Source organism: Pipistrellus hanaki (assembly GCF_964339955.1).
Source record: "Pipistrellus hanaki genome assembly, chromosome: 3".
NCBI lineage: Eukaryota > Metazoa > Chordata > Mammalia > Chiroptera > Vespertilionidae > Pipistrellus > Pipistrellus hanaki.
Genome location: NC_140505.1, coordinates 99,533,813 through 99,548,181, shown reverse-complemented (window position 1 = coordinate 99,548,181; position 14,369 = coordinate 99,533,813). Strand labels below are relative to the sequence as shown.

The 14,369-nt window shown below is 40.8% G+C and overlaps 1 pseudogene across 1 annotated transcript; it reads right to left on the bottom strand.

Moving 5' to 3' along the window:
* Positions 1-5,379: 5,379 nt before the first annotated feature.
* On the bottom strand, positions 5,380-12,605 carry LOC311619679 (14-3-3 protein beta/alpha-like; annotated as a pseudogene). The gene is made up of 2 exons: positions 12,542-12,605; positions 5,380-5,975 (listed from the first exon to the last, which is right to left on the bottom strand). The product of its transcript is annotated as a 14-3-3 protein beta/alpha-like (transcript).
* Positions 12,606-14,369: the final 1,764 nt, after the last annotated feature.

The following is a 14,369-nucleotide window of genomic DNA, read 5'->3' as shown; positions in this document are numbered from 1 at the left end:
AAAGGTAGCTTCAATAATGGATCCATTACAAATTATTTCATGGGGGATTTTAGTACTATCCATTCCTAAATGAAAACTGCTATCAAGTTTCCCATCTCCAAGTTTTACTAACCATTCACTATAAGCAGAATCCTCTGATCTCACATTTGTTTTAAGAGACAACCTTCTGAAACATCTGCAAGCACTACAGTACTTTATTTTTTAAACTATTTTATTGATTTTTTACAGAGAGGAAGGGAGATGGAGAGAGAAGTAGAAACATCATGAGAGAGAATCATCGATCAGCTGCCTCCTGCACACTCCCCACTGGGGATGTGCCTGCAACCAAGGTACATGGCCTTGACCAGAATCAAACCTGGGACACTTGATTTGAATCTAGATTGACACTCTATCCATTGAGCAAACTGGTTAGGGCTGCACTACAGTACTTTAAACTCGTTTGTACTATGACCGCATAGCACACGGCACAACACTGAGACATTATCTAAAATCCCCTCTGAGAAGGAGAACTTTCCCACTAAATGCAACATTAAAATTCATAATTTCTCTTAGTAATCTATCTATGGAGTTTATAGCATGACTGGATGCCATGATGCATCCAACAATGAGAAGTTGGGCCTTTTTAATGGTTTTAGCAACTTCACTCTTTATATCAAGTCTAGAAATTGAAGTTTCATTTAATGGAATTGGTAATTTATTTTGGGAATGAGAGGTTCTTCCACCAAGAAGTAAATTTGCAGCAATTCCTGTAGATGCTGTGAGTAAAACAGTACCACCATGACCTCTAATATAATGTATTAAAACTTTATACAGATATGTTTTACCACTACTACCTGAACCATCCAAGAAAAAGCATTTGAGATGTACAGTTTGATCTTCGATGGCTGAAGTTATAGTCTAAAAGGCTGCCAAATGTTCATCATTCAGAGAATTTATCAAAACTTTTGCCTGTTGTCGCTCATGTGATTCATTACATATAGTTTTATTCATTAGTAAAGGATAGTCCAGAAGTTTGAAATGTGAACATTTCATTTCATGCAATGTTAATACTTCTTGAATTTTGTTAATGGCATGTATTTCACAGTCCACACAGGCACCTTCTCTTTGATGTAATTCCCAATAAAAATCTTTAATAAAATGAGATTTATTCTCAGCCCATAATTAGTCTATATCAGAAGGACATCCAAGCACACACACATATATATGCAAAAAGTTGCTGTAGTTGTTTGGGTATATTAAGGATGATTGCATCTTCAATTGTATCTTTCCAGATAGTGTCATTGATTAATAATCCTCTAGCTTCATGAAATGTATCATAAATTACACCTCCTACAGTTTGCAGATCAGCAAAACTTATTGCAGAAGCAAAAGTCTAAGGTAATATCATTCTGGTTCTCTAAAGCTCACAGTGAACAGTCTACCTAATACTTTATTCCCCTCTTTTTGGCATTTTCTCTATGAAGAATTATTAAACACATCATACTGTGGAATCTCCCAATAATAATAATTATGTGCATTGGAATCTTCTCTATTCAATAAAAACCAAACCATAAAAGTTGAACTATGCCCTGTCTATAACTTCAGCAAAATCATTGGTATGAAAATACAAATTCTGGTCATTTGGCAAATGAATAGCTAATCTTGTGATTGCATGAGATTGGTCAGGGTCTGGGTTGTGGGTGAACGGGATTCTGGGCTCTCAGGGCATGGACAGCAAGCTTACCAATGGACAATTTTGCAAGGAATGGGGCTCCCTTCTCCATGCTGTCAGGATCCTGGGGTGTGGGTGAATGGGATTTGGAGCTGTCAAAGCACCACAGCAAGGTCTGGGTCAGTGTGTGTCATAATTACCAGCTGGCCATCTAGTTGTTGGTCGTTCTGGTAATTCCACCTTAATGGTTGCTGGGCTTTTATTACATAGGATGGTTAAAACACACAACAGCTATACTGGTATATATGTATCCTGTATAATAAAGAGGTAATATGAAAATTTACCATCATTCCAACACACAGATGGCCGCCACCATGTGGACACAAGATGGCTGTCACAAGATGGCCAGTAGGGGAGGACAGTTGGAAGGGACCAGATCTGCAAAGGAGGGCAGTTTGGGGTTATTAAGCCTCCACGGGAGGGCAGTTAGGAGTGACCAGGCTGGCAAAGGAGGGCAGTTGAGGATGAGCAGGCTTGCAGGGGAGGACAGTTGGGGGGGACCCAGGCCTGCAGAGGAGGGCAGTTGGTGGGGGGGTTACCAGGCTTGCAGGAGAGGGCAGTTGGGGGCTACCAGCTGGCAAAGGAGGGAAGTTAGTGACCAGACTGGCAGGGGAAGGCAGTTAGGGGTAAGTAGGCTAGCAGAAGAGGGAAGTTAGGGGCAATCAGGCAAGCAGGGGAGCGTTAAGCATTGATCAGGCCAGTAGGGGAGTGGTTAGGGGGTGATCAGGATGGCAGGCAGAAGCAGTTAGGGGCAATCAGGCAGGCAGGCAGGCGAGCAGTTGGGAGCCAGCAGTCCTGGATTGTGAGAGGGATCGGGCCTAAACAGGAAGTTGGACATCCCTCATATATATGATAACTTCAAAATAATAATACCAATATTATTATTAACAATAATACTGTTGGAAATAGTTTAAGATTTCTTGGACACTTTTAGTCCTTGGGATATACAGATGGTCCCTGGTTTGACTTAAGATTTCTTGACTTCATGATAGTGCAAAAGTGATATGTATTTAGTAGAAACTAAATTTTGAATTTTGATTTCTTTTCAAGGTAGTGATATGTAGTAAGATACTTGCGATCCTGGGCAATGACAGTGAGCTGCAGCTCCCCATCAGCCACCACTTTACAGTGTATTGTGTTGCCAGCATTTTTTTGGAAATTCTGTTCTGAGCTGATTTGAGGTACAATATGCTCTGATGCTCAGTAGGTTAAATTTATTAAATGCATTTTTCAACTTACAATATTTTCAATTTATAATGGCTTATCAGGACATAACCCCATTGTAAGTTGAGGAGTATCTGAATAATATATCTCACTAAAGGTACACACTAATTACTAGCTTTTTAAGTCATCTGAAATAATTTCTGTTTGTGCTTAAGCCACTAAATTTGTATACATTTACATTCCTTTATTTTGCTTTTAGAATTTTTGGAAAGTATAGTTTTATTTGTTTAATGAATAAAATTTTTTATTTTACTTTTGAATTTTTACACTTTTCCTAATTATTTTGTATAAGGTAGGAACTAGAACGGTTTAAAAGACATACACAATCTAGTATGAAAAACAAGAGTTTTACTTTTATGCTATACTGTTTTCACAACCATGGGTGTGCTTACTAAGTAATATAACCATCACACAAGCAAACATGAGGCAAAATACTGGCAAGGAAAACAAAGCAAGAAAGAGCTACCAGATATACAGACAGGCTCGTTCCACATTCACTACTGCAATTTCAAACACCAAGTATTTAGTTGCACTTTTTTGTTCAGCTAGAAAAGAGGAACTTACTTATTCTTTTGTGTGTTTTTTTTCGTTAGTGCAATGAGTGTGGTTTTTTGTTTTGTTTTGTTTTGTTTTGTTTTGTTTTTCTCATTTCAGGAGATGGACAAACAGATGGTACCACTGTTATGTGGAGTGTTAAAGAGAAAGCAGGGATACTGTGCGACTGGTAGGCTCTGTGCTTTGGATTCTCCCCGTTGTAGTGTTCCTGCAACTTCCCTGAATGATAGGGCCTTGTTTAAACACATCTGTGGACTTGGCTGGATGAGTACAGTTGGGGAGATCTGGTGACAGGTACTAACAAGCATTATCAAGACGTGGTAATACAGGGAGAAGTCATGGATATTTAAAAATACTCTTGATTCAAATCTTGGTGTAACTAAACAGTAACGGCCATGCTGAGAACCAGAAGAAGACAAAGCTATGGTTCTGGAAGTTCTTCTCAACTCTTTGAAGCAAGGCCTGGTCACCAAAATATTCACTAATTTCACTTCTCACCCCCACCAGGCCCTCTATCCCTGCTCATATAGTATTAAGCATGAACAAAGACAAAGATAGACTTCAAAAAGAAAAAAAAAAATAGGTAAAGAAGCAGGACAGAAACTAAAGAGGAAGAGAGAAAAAAAGTCAATAGTTGAAAAGACAGTGGGAATGTTTAGATTTCAAATTTTAAAAGCCTGGAGCTAGGAAGAACCCAAAGGCTGAGTACTCCTCAGGTGAAAGGCAATCTCTGCAGAACATCATTCATAAAGGTGTTACTCGGGGGACAGGTAAGGGCATTCATAAGACATATGGCTTTCTTTTTCCTTTAGCTTGTGGTTACAAGCAAAATAGATTCCACAACTGAAGCTCAAGTCCCAAATCGGTGACATTGTTGTAGGTCAGGGTTTTAGTCATGTGTGTTATATGAGCACTGGGCCTTCTCGTGGTGTCATAACCCAGTTATCTGCTACAAAGAATTTCAAATTTAAGCTTTGAGTTTCCTCAGAGGAAGACACTGGACATCTGTGGTCATGAACTTCTGAGTACTAACAAGCATTATCAAGACTGAAAATAAGATATTTGTCCGACAGCTTGAAAACATTATTTCAGATGTCCCACAGTTTTGGCTTGATTTTCTCACCATACTGGTCAAGTATCTGTAAGCTCTGAACAATAGGCAGAATTACTGTGAGTTGCCATAAACCTCAAATGTGAAATGGTAGGTGTCTCACTCCAAGTCCCAGTATCACAATATAACCTCTATAATTTTCTGTACTTTACAATGGAGCTGTATTTCAGTGACCGCTTTGATATCAGATTAAACTTCCCCCAAAAGTTACAGATAATCTCGGTTATTTTTTCTACCAGTAAGAGTTCTGCTTAGTTACAAACCCCATAATCACAGTGTTTGGGTTTTTGAAAAAAATTCAACACACAGTGATCCTGTGAATATTAAAAAACAAAACTTTAGAAACCTTGGAATTGATTGATGTTGCCAATCAGAGTTAGAGATACAAATACCAGCTGTTTACTTCCTGGAACATTTTTTCTAAGCTGGAGCTGTGAAACAATGAAAAGTCAACGCACGCCGGGACCAGTTTGGCTCAATGGATGGAGCGTAGGCTTGGGGACTGAAAGGTCCCGGGTTCGATTCCAGTCAAGGGCATGTACCTTGGTTGCGGACATATCCCTAGTAGTGGGTGTGCAAGAGGCAGCTGATCGATGACTCTCTCTCAACGATGTTTCTGACTCTCTATCTCTCTCCCTTCCTCTCTGTACAAAATAGATAAAATATATTAAAAAAAAAGTCAACCCACAACTCTTTTTTTTTTTTTTTTTAACTGCACAGAGGTATATATGTGGCAGGAATAGAATAACACTGAACAGGTCATAAAGTACCAAAGACATTAGTTCTCTCCCTCCCCAGAGTTTCCTTCAACCCCTGAGTTTTGATGGCCAAAGAGTGAGATTGTTCCTAAGCAACTGCATGATCAGGGCACTGTGTTTGTACGACTCTTCATTCAGTGTATCCAGTTCAGCAATTGCTTAATCATACACCACTTTTGCCAGACTGCAAGCCTTTTCAGGAGACTGTAGAATCTCATAGTAAAAGACTGAGAAATTCGGTGCGGGACCAAGTGGAACTGGATATGTGAGCTGTATTTCTTTGTTACTAACTTCAAATGGATTGCTTATTATCTCTATAGGTGCCACCTCAGAAAGATATCTAAAAGGATTGACTTTCATTTTCAAGTAGAACACCTTACTTTCTGGTTGTGGAGCATTAAAAATAAGATATTTGTCTGACAGCTTGAAAACATTGTTTCAGATCTCCTGCAGTTTTGGCTTGATTTTTTCACCATACTCTTTGCTCATATGCTATTGCTTCTCATTCCTCTCTGTTTTCTGCTCAGTGCTGGAGATGACACAGCAGTGACAAGCAAATTTCTCCTTTCATTGGAGAGCTTGTGTCCCTGTTCCGTGACTGTGATTGCCTTCAGGGCTGCAAAAAGACCATCACAGCACTCAGCATGCTTATGAGCTTGGCTTTCTGTATCAGCTTACTTTTATCCATGGTCATTCCTGAAGGGGGACTGCGGGGAGGCAAAGACGCTCCCAAGCAACCAACCTCAGGGATTGCTTCCTTCCCAGGCCCACTCCTCAGGCAACAGATAATAACAGCCACTACCCTGGCTCTGGAATCGGTGAAAGCACTGGCAGCAGTTCTACTTCCATGCTGTAATTTTCTTTTTATTAATCTACACTAATAAAAGAGAAACATGCAAATTAACTGTACCTCCACTATGCCCACCAGCCACATCTACTAGCCAATCAGAAGAAAGTTTGCAAATTAACCCAACCAAGATGGCTGTGGCCACGGAGTGAGCAGGAAGCTTGGGTTTCCCCAACAATGGAGGAAGACAAGCTCCTTGTCCACTCTGGCCAGCCCTGGCCTCCACTCAAGGCTACAAAGTTTTAATTATAGAAGATATATAAATCCCAACAAAAATGGTGGCAGCCACGGAGCTGGAGAGAGCTGGAGGCTTGAGTTGCCCCAAGTGATGAAGGAAACCACACTTTCCACAGCCCTGGCCTGCCCTGGACTCCACTCAAGGCTACAAAGTTTCAATTATAGAAGACAAATAAATCTCAGATATCAGGGCCTTCGCTTGGGTCTCCAGGGGGCGTGGCCAGCCTGCAAACCACTATAGGCCCCTCACCCCAGCCACCCCATTCCCCAAGGGAACTCCCACCCTGATCTTGGACACCCTTCAGGGCAAACCATCCCCCCCACACACATGCACCAGGCCTCTATACTATCTAATAAATGAGTAATATGCAAATTGACCATTATTCCAACACACAAGATGGCTGTCCCCATGTGGTCAAAGATCCTGCCCCCATGTAAACACAAAATGGCCGCCACAAGATGGCCTGCAAGGGAGGGCAATTGTAGGTGATCAATTGTGGGCCAGCAGGGGAAAGTAGTTGGGGGCAATCAGGCTGGCAGAAGAGCCATTATGTGTCAATCAAGCTGGCAGAAGAGCCATTATGTGTCAATCAGGCTGGCAAGGGAGCAGGATAGGGCCTAAACCTGCAGTTGGACATCCCCTGGGGGGAGGGGGGGTCCCAGATTGGAATGGGTGCAGGCTGGGCTGAGGAACACACACTCCCGTGCATGAATTTCATGCACTGGGCCTCTAGTTTTATTATATTTTGTCTTATAAGACATTCAGATGGCACCAAAGTCAAATCTGTATGATAAAGTCCATTCAGATAATCTATCTTATATTGTCCTCTTCATCACCTGTTCCCTCCCTCCCACATAGGTGACAATTTTATTAGTTTTGACCTATCCTTCCATTAAAAATTTTTTAAAAGTTTGTATTGATTTCAGAGAGGAAGTGAGAGGTAAAGAGCAATGGAAACATCAATCATGAGAGAGAATCTTCAATATGCTGTCTCCTGCATGTCCCCTACTGGGGATCAAGCCCACAACCTAGGTATATGTCCTGACCATGAATCAAATCATGACTTCCTGGTTCATAGATCAAGGCTCAACCATTGAGCCACACCAGCCTGGTCCATTAAAATTTTTAAATATAGTAAACTCCTGATATTTTGAACCTTGAGTTAATGGACTTCAGATTTAACAAACAAAATTTCTGACCCATATGTCATATATGAAAGCATCCTGTTAATTTTAAAATGCTTTTAACAAGATTTGCTTAAAATTAAATTAGTGGGTTATTTTTTTGTTATTAATTCACTGTTATTTTAACAATTTTAGTGAATGGACCATATGTTGAAAAAAACAGTGCAATAATTTTGCTGACATAAATAAATATTACATATCTACAACTATCCCAGAGTTGCCACCAGTAAACACAGTTGTCCTGGGGTGAGTTTTTAAAAAATATGCTAAACCATGCCCCAGCCATGTGCATTTATTTACTTGCAGGGTGAATGCATGCATAAATTTAAAATTACAGTAATACATATAGGTAACTATTCTGTGAAATTAAACTTTCAATATGCTTAATTATAATTACACCAGAGGCCCAGTGCATGAAATTCGTACACTGGGGAGGGTGTCCCTTAGCCCAGCCTGCACCCTCTCCAAACTGGGACCCCTCAGGGAATGTCCAGCTGCAGGTTTAGGCCTGATCCTGTTCCTTGCCAGCCTGATTGACACCTAACTGCTCCTCTGCCAGCCTGATTGCCCCCAACTACCCTCCCCTAATGGCCTGATCACCCCCAAGGCTTTTATTAGAATAGATATGACCCTTCACAGAAAATTTTACTAAGCCTGCTTTACAATAAGGGTTTGACAATTGAATCATTGGGACCAGACATCAATATTTCCTTTCTTTAAATAGTGGAGGGAATAATTATCTTGTCTTTAAGTTGCCCTGAAATTAAAATGAGATAATGACTTAGAAAAGTATAAAAGCACCATATAAAGACAACTGTCTTTTTCATGTACTGAAAAGACAATAAAGTGGTAAAATGAAAAACACTATTTTTATTTTCCCTCTTCCTTCCTTTACAGCTTTTATTTAAACTTTGAAATTTATAAAAATTTCACTCCAATTTTCATTTCTTTACATTCAGTATTATTTTGTATTGGTTTCAGGTTTTATATTAGTTACAGAATAGTGGTTAGACAATCATATACTTTACAAAGTGTTCCCCGATATTTCCAGTACCCACCTGGCATCATACCATCATTACAACACATTGACTATATTCCCTGTTTAAGTGACAATGGGTTTACAGGTTCCTTCCTGTAAAAAAGACTTTCTTCTGTGTTGTTCGCCTTTCCTTTTCTTTCTCACTTCTTCCCTCATTTTCCTTATATAGTATCTTAATTGGCCATCAAAGCTCAATGAAGGCACTGGGACACGCTTAATCCATTTTACAGACCAGGACACTGAGGCCAATTCCAGTTGGCTGTGGAACTTGACTCAGTGCACAGGGAACCCTCAGAGCCATACGCTTTGCCCTTCCTAAGGAGCAACTGACGGGCAGACAGAACAAACCTTCTGTCAGGCTTCTGAGCCTCTTTCTAAAGCACCTCTTCATTGCAGACCCTCCACATTCTTTCCTCTTCCCAGCCCCCTGCCCCTATTCTTTACTGCCCCTGCTCCCTTCTCCGGAGCAGGTGGATGGCTTCACACTCACCGCCTAGGCATGCTCTGCCATGGGGAAGGGCGGTGCTGGTTTGCTTTTGGGTTAAGGCAGGAGCAGGAGTCACTGCCTCTGAAATATGAAGGCTGCCTGGGCGAGGCTGGTTAGCACCGGGAGCTTCTCTGAATCACATAGTCTGGTACCCTGCAGTGCGGCACCCCTCCACTGAGGTGGAACTGCCCCTTAACCCCCGCCTCAGGGCTGTGGGTCCGTGCCCCTCCGCTCGGGTGTCCTTCCATGCCCCTTGATTCCTGGCCGGGCCCACCCATGTTTGGGGCCACTGCAGAACCTCGCTGCAGGCGAGGCAGATCCCTGCCCGCTGGTCCCCTGCTCCAGCCCCAGTCCCCTCTGGTGCATCCTGCCTCGCTAGGTTTTTGCCTTTGATCTGTGGCATTGGTGACAGCACACTCCTAACAAACCTGGTACTCAGAGGGGCACAGGGTCAGTTCTTTGCTCAGAATGTTAGAGGTTACAGTAGCTTTTGCAGATGTCCACCAGAGCCTGCTGGCGAATGCAGCACCTGTGTGGGGTGTCCTCATAGAGGGATGGCGAGGTGCTGCTCAGTGCCCCTTGGAATGCCCGCCACCTGGCCAGTTGCTCTGCCAAAGCTGTGGCACTCGCCCTGCAGCCACCCCTCAGGCAGCCCTGAAGTCAGGCCTAGTGGCTCTTCTTCCACATTTGGCCTTCATCTGTTCTCTCTCCTGCAGTGCTTGGGCTTCAGGCCTGAAAGAAAAGAACCAAGACAAAGAAGGACAAAGCCCAGAGGAAGTGAGTCTTCCCATCCCATTCTCTGGATTTCCTCTTGCACCTCTTCTCTGTGTCACATCTTGAACAGGCACCCTGTGGCCCAGCCACATGGCCACTGGGCTGCCTGGTAGAGTTGGTCTCCACAAAGCTGTGAATCTCTGGCCAGGGGCCCTGTCTGGGTCTCAGCAACCCCATGCTGCGATGTTCCCAGGCATGGCTAGGCAGGCTGCTGCCCCTCCCGGGTCCTGTGATGGACCAGGACCCCTCCTCCCATGGCCCCGATGGACTGGTACCTTGCCAGCAGCAAATGGTACTGCCCACCTAGCCTCTTCCAGCCCCCGATGGACCCTGATCCCCAGGGGTGGGCCATGGCGCTGCCCACCCCACCTGCATATGCAAATTTACCTGCCATCTTTCATGGGTTAATTTGCATACTCACTCTGTTTGGCTGGTGGGCATGGCTTGGTATAGCAGAGTGATGGTTAATTTGCATGCTTCTCTTTTATTAGTGTAGATAAACGTGTCTACATAAGTAAAAACAGATATACTAATTTGTTAATTTTTTAACATGCCCATTCAAAAAACCTACTTTATTATATAGCAGACTTTTGGCTTTAACAGACACCCCCAAGTCCGAATTAGTCTGTTATATTGAGATTTTACTATAGTAGGTATATATATACAATCTCCCTTGTTTTAAATTATAAGGTATCATGCTGTCCACACTATTCATTTTGCTTTCTTCACTTCACTTAATAGTATATCCTAGAGATCTCTCTATAGTAGGATGTAACGGTGGTGGCCCTCATTCCTTTTTATAATGCATGGTTCTCCGTTGCATGGACTTGACTAGGCCATGATTTCTTCAACTAGTCTCCTAGTGGTGGACACTTGTGTTGTTTTTCCAGTCTTTGGGTATTGCAAAAAGTACTGTAATAAATTGTTTTATAAATAAATCTTACTGTATTTTTGCCAACCTATCTTAGGGATATTTTGCCAGGATTGAATTTGCTAGATCAAAGGGTTAAATGCATGTAATTTTGTTGAACATTGCCAAATTCCCTTCCATGGTAACTTTACTAGTCTGCATGCACACCAACGATGGGTGAATGCCTTTGTTCCACGGTCTCACCAACAACATAGTGTCTGTCAACCTCTGGATGCTCACCAACAGATGAAATGTTCATGACAGATGAAAGCGGTATTTTTATTTAATTCTAATTTGCATTTTTATTATTCATTTAATTGGTTTTAAAGGGAGCACATAGGTAGAAATATGAGTATTTTATAGATTTGGTATAAAGTAGATAATTGCCCCTGTAGAGTCTGCTCCATGAAGGTAGGACAGTCTGGGTGTTTTGCTCACCCTTGTACCTCCAATGCTGAGCCCAGTGCCTGATGTGAATGAAGCACTCACCAATGTATAATTAGTGAGTGAATGAATTCAATGAAGAATAAAAGACATAAGCTATGCTTTTGCCCATTTCATAATTGCACTGAGGTATATTCAACCCTTTACCATCTCTCTTCCTTTTACTTCTCTTCAGACTCAGACCTGTAATGAAGGGAGATATCTAGAAGTCTACATTAAATTTTGAGTTAAAAAAAAAGAGAGAGAGAGAAATAAGTCACAGAAAGCTTGCCTAATGCCATGTCCATATGATTAATGAGTAGCGCCTGTGTAGGTAAGGGATGGGGATGAAGTACAGTGAGAAAATGTTACTAACTTTTGACAGATACTGGAAAGACCAGCTTAACTGGTGAGCATTAGTGCTGAAATAATGAATTGCTTTTTTAAGAACAATCTCCATGTCATTCATAGACTCTCAGAGTTGACAGCAACTTGTTGACTCTAGCTGCCCAATCAAGGTCACAGTTTCATGCAGCATTCCTGAATTATCCTGTTTGGCCATCTCTGAGAACAAAGAGCAGTCCTTGCCTCTTGGGGATGGACTCAGTCTAAAGACTCTTTGACATACAGCCTTAAAGATAAAATAGCTATCATACCATTAATATTTTATTTCCCTCCACCCCCCAAAAGAATTTGAATCGCCTTTACTCTTTCTTTCAATGACATAGCCTTTCATATGAAAACTCACTCCTAAAATTCTCCTTCCTCATAACTAGACACCGCATCATCCATCTACCCAATGTTTCATTTCTTGACTATGCTAATGTTAAAATTTCCACTTACTGAAAAATTCATGAACACAGTAACAAATCAGGAGAATATATTCAAAATGTCTAAACTTGATAAGGTTCAGATTCGTAAAATATACAAGGAACTTTTGAAAATCAATTAAAAAAACCTAATGGATAAATAGGCAAAACATATAAATAGGCAACTCACCAAAGGGGAAACTCAAATAATAAGCAAATGAAGAAATACTGTAACTAATTTAATTAGAAATATAAAATAAAAACTACTATGAGCTAAGACTTTATCCCCATAAGACTACAAATTGGATGACAGCAGGTCATGGCTGGGCTGAGGTGATATAGGACCCTCATGTGATGCTGGTAGGAGTGCCAGGGGGGACAGCACTTTTTTAGAGTAATCCAGCAGTGTCAAATGCAGTAACCCTAGGACCCAGAAGTCCATTCTCAGAATGCCTGGAGAGAAATTCTCACACTGATCTCCAACAGAAGTTGCATGAAGATCCTTGTCATAGTCCTGATTGGAGGCCACTCCCATCCCTAGAGAAATGAATAAATAAAATATGGCATGAAATACTATGCAGCAGTGAAAAGCCACGAAGCAGAAATTATTCTTATTAATCATTCTCTCCCATAAAGTTGTGGAATTAGGGAAGACTGACCATTGCTCCTATGGTAAATAAAGGGTTAGGTTCCTACAGGTTTCTGGTCACAACATTTTTGTCAAATATCAATACATAACCTTAATTTATGTGTTTTCCCATTTAAAGACACCTTATTTAATCTGAATTGTTGATTGATTAACATTGAACTTATTGACAACAACACTATAACTCATGCCTGAAGGAAGCTCATCTAACACTCCAGCACTAAGCTTGGGGGTTATTTTAAACAGCTGCAAAATGGTCACTTGTTAATAGTACAAGGACTGGAATAAGAATGCAGAGTGTCAATTTGGTCCTTCTCAGCTGAGAACATCATTTCCCAAATTTGTCATTGCTCCGAGTATCAGGTCCATGAATATCCATCAAAGCTCCTTGACTATTAATTCAGAGGCGACAAATAAATTTTAGTGAGTAGATGAATTTGAAAATAAAGAATCTCTGAATAATGAGGGTTGATTTATACTCAATAATCTCATGACCTAGAACTGAATTAAGAAAGCAAAAAAGAGTCAGTCACTAGTACAATATTGATTATGTAAAAGTGTAGTCAAAGAAGCAACACTGCTTCTCAAGAACTCATAAAAATCAAAGAATACACATTAACCTAGTAAAATTATTGCCTCCTTGGTGATGAAGAATTAAAGGAGAAAATAAATGAATCAGCAAATAAAAGGAGAGGTGGCAGTGCTAGGAACTGAGTGTGATGAACACACTCCTCCACACACACCTTTCCTTTTCTGCCACCCTCACTTACAGTGCTCCTCTCACAGCTTTGGAGAGCCTGGAATTCCCATGTTATCAGACTTTCTCTTCCCCAGGCTGAGGTCCTTGAGGGCAGGAATTCAAGTCTTTCCTTTCATTCATTCACTCATTCATTTATATTCCTATCTTATTTCAAAAAGGATTTAAAGCCACTGCTCATAGGCTGAATATGTTTGCTGAATGAATAAAGGCATATATCTATGAATAAGCAAATGAATGGGTTATTTCTAGACCTTCTCCATCATATCCTGACTTCCTCAATATAAGTCCCAGTATTACAATGACGGGGGTATTGCAGTATTACAAAGCACAGGAAGCTCTTCTGCTCTTTGAATGAGGCACTGCCAGTTGATATACAAATGAACATTGCACTCGCTCTTTGGACATTTACTTTTGATGAGTATTCAGTTGGTCATAAACTTCCTAGTCTTTTTTACATGAACCACATTTCTATTGTGCATTTTTTTAACCTGCTGGATATTATTCTTTTAATACCTATCTATTTTTTTGGATAGATGTATAGATAGATAGATAGATAGATAGATAGATAGATAGATAGATGATAGATAAGACAGGTGATAAATAGATAGATGATAGATAGATAGATAGATAGATAATATATAGATAATAAATGATGGATGGGTGAATGAAAAGATACATTGATTTAGCTTGAAAGCATCAATTCGGAATATTAAAATCGTTTAATCTTGTTGCTATCTTCTGACTTATTGGCCCTTCTTCCCAGATCTGTGTCACTTGAAAGTTGGTGAGCATGCTTTCAGTTACTTTAAGGTGTTGATATAGCCCAGGATGACAGAATAGCTTTGTGAAAGGCCACATCTCACTTTAAGAATTCCTGTCTCTGTGAGTTCTTT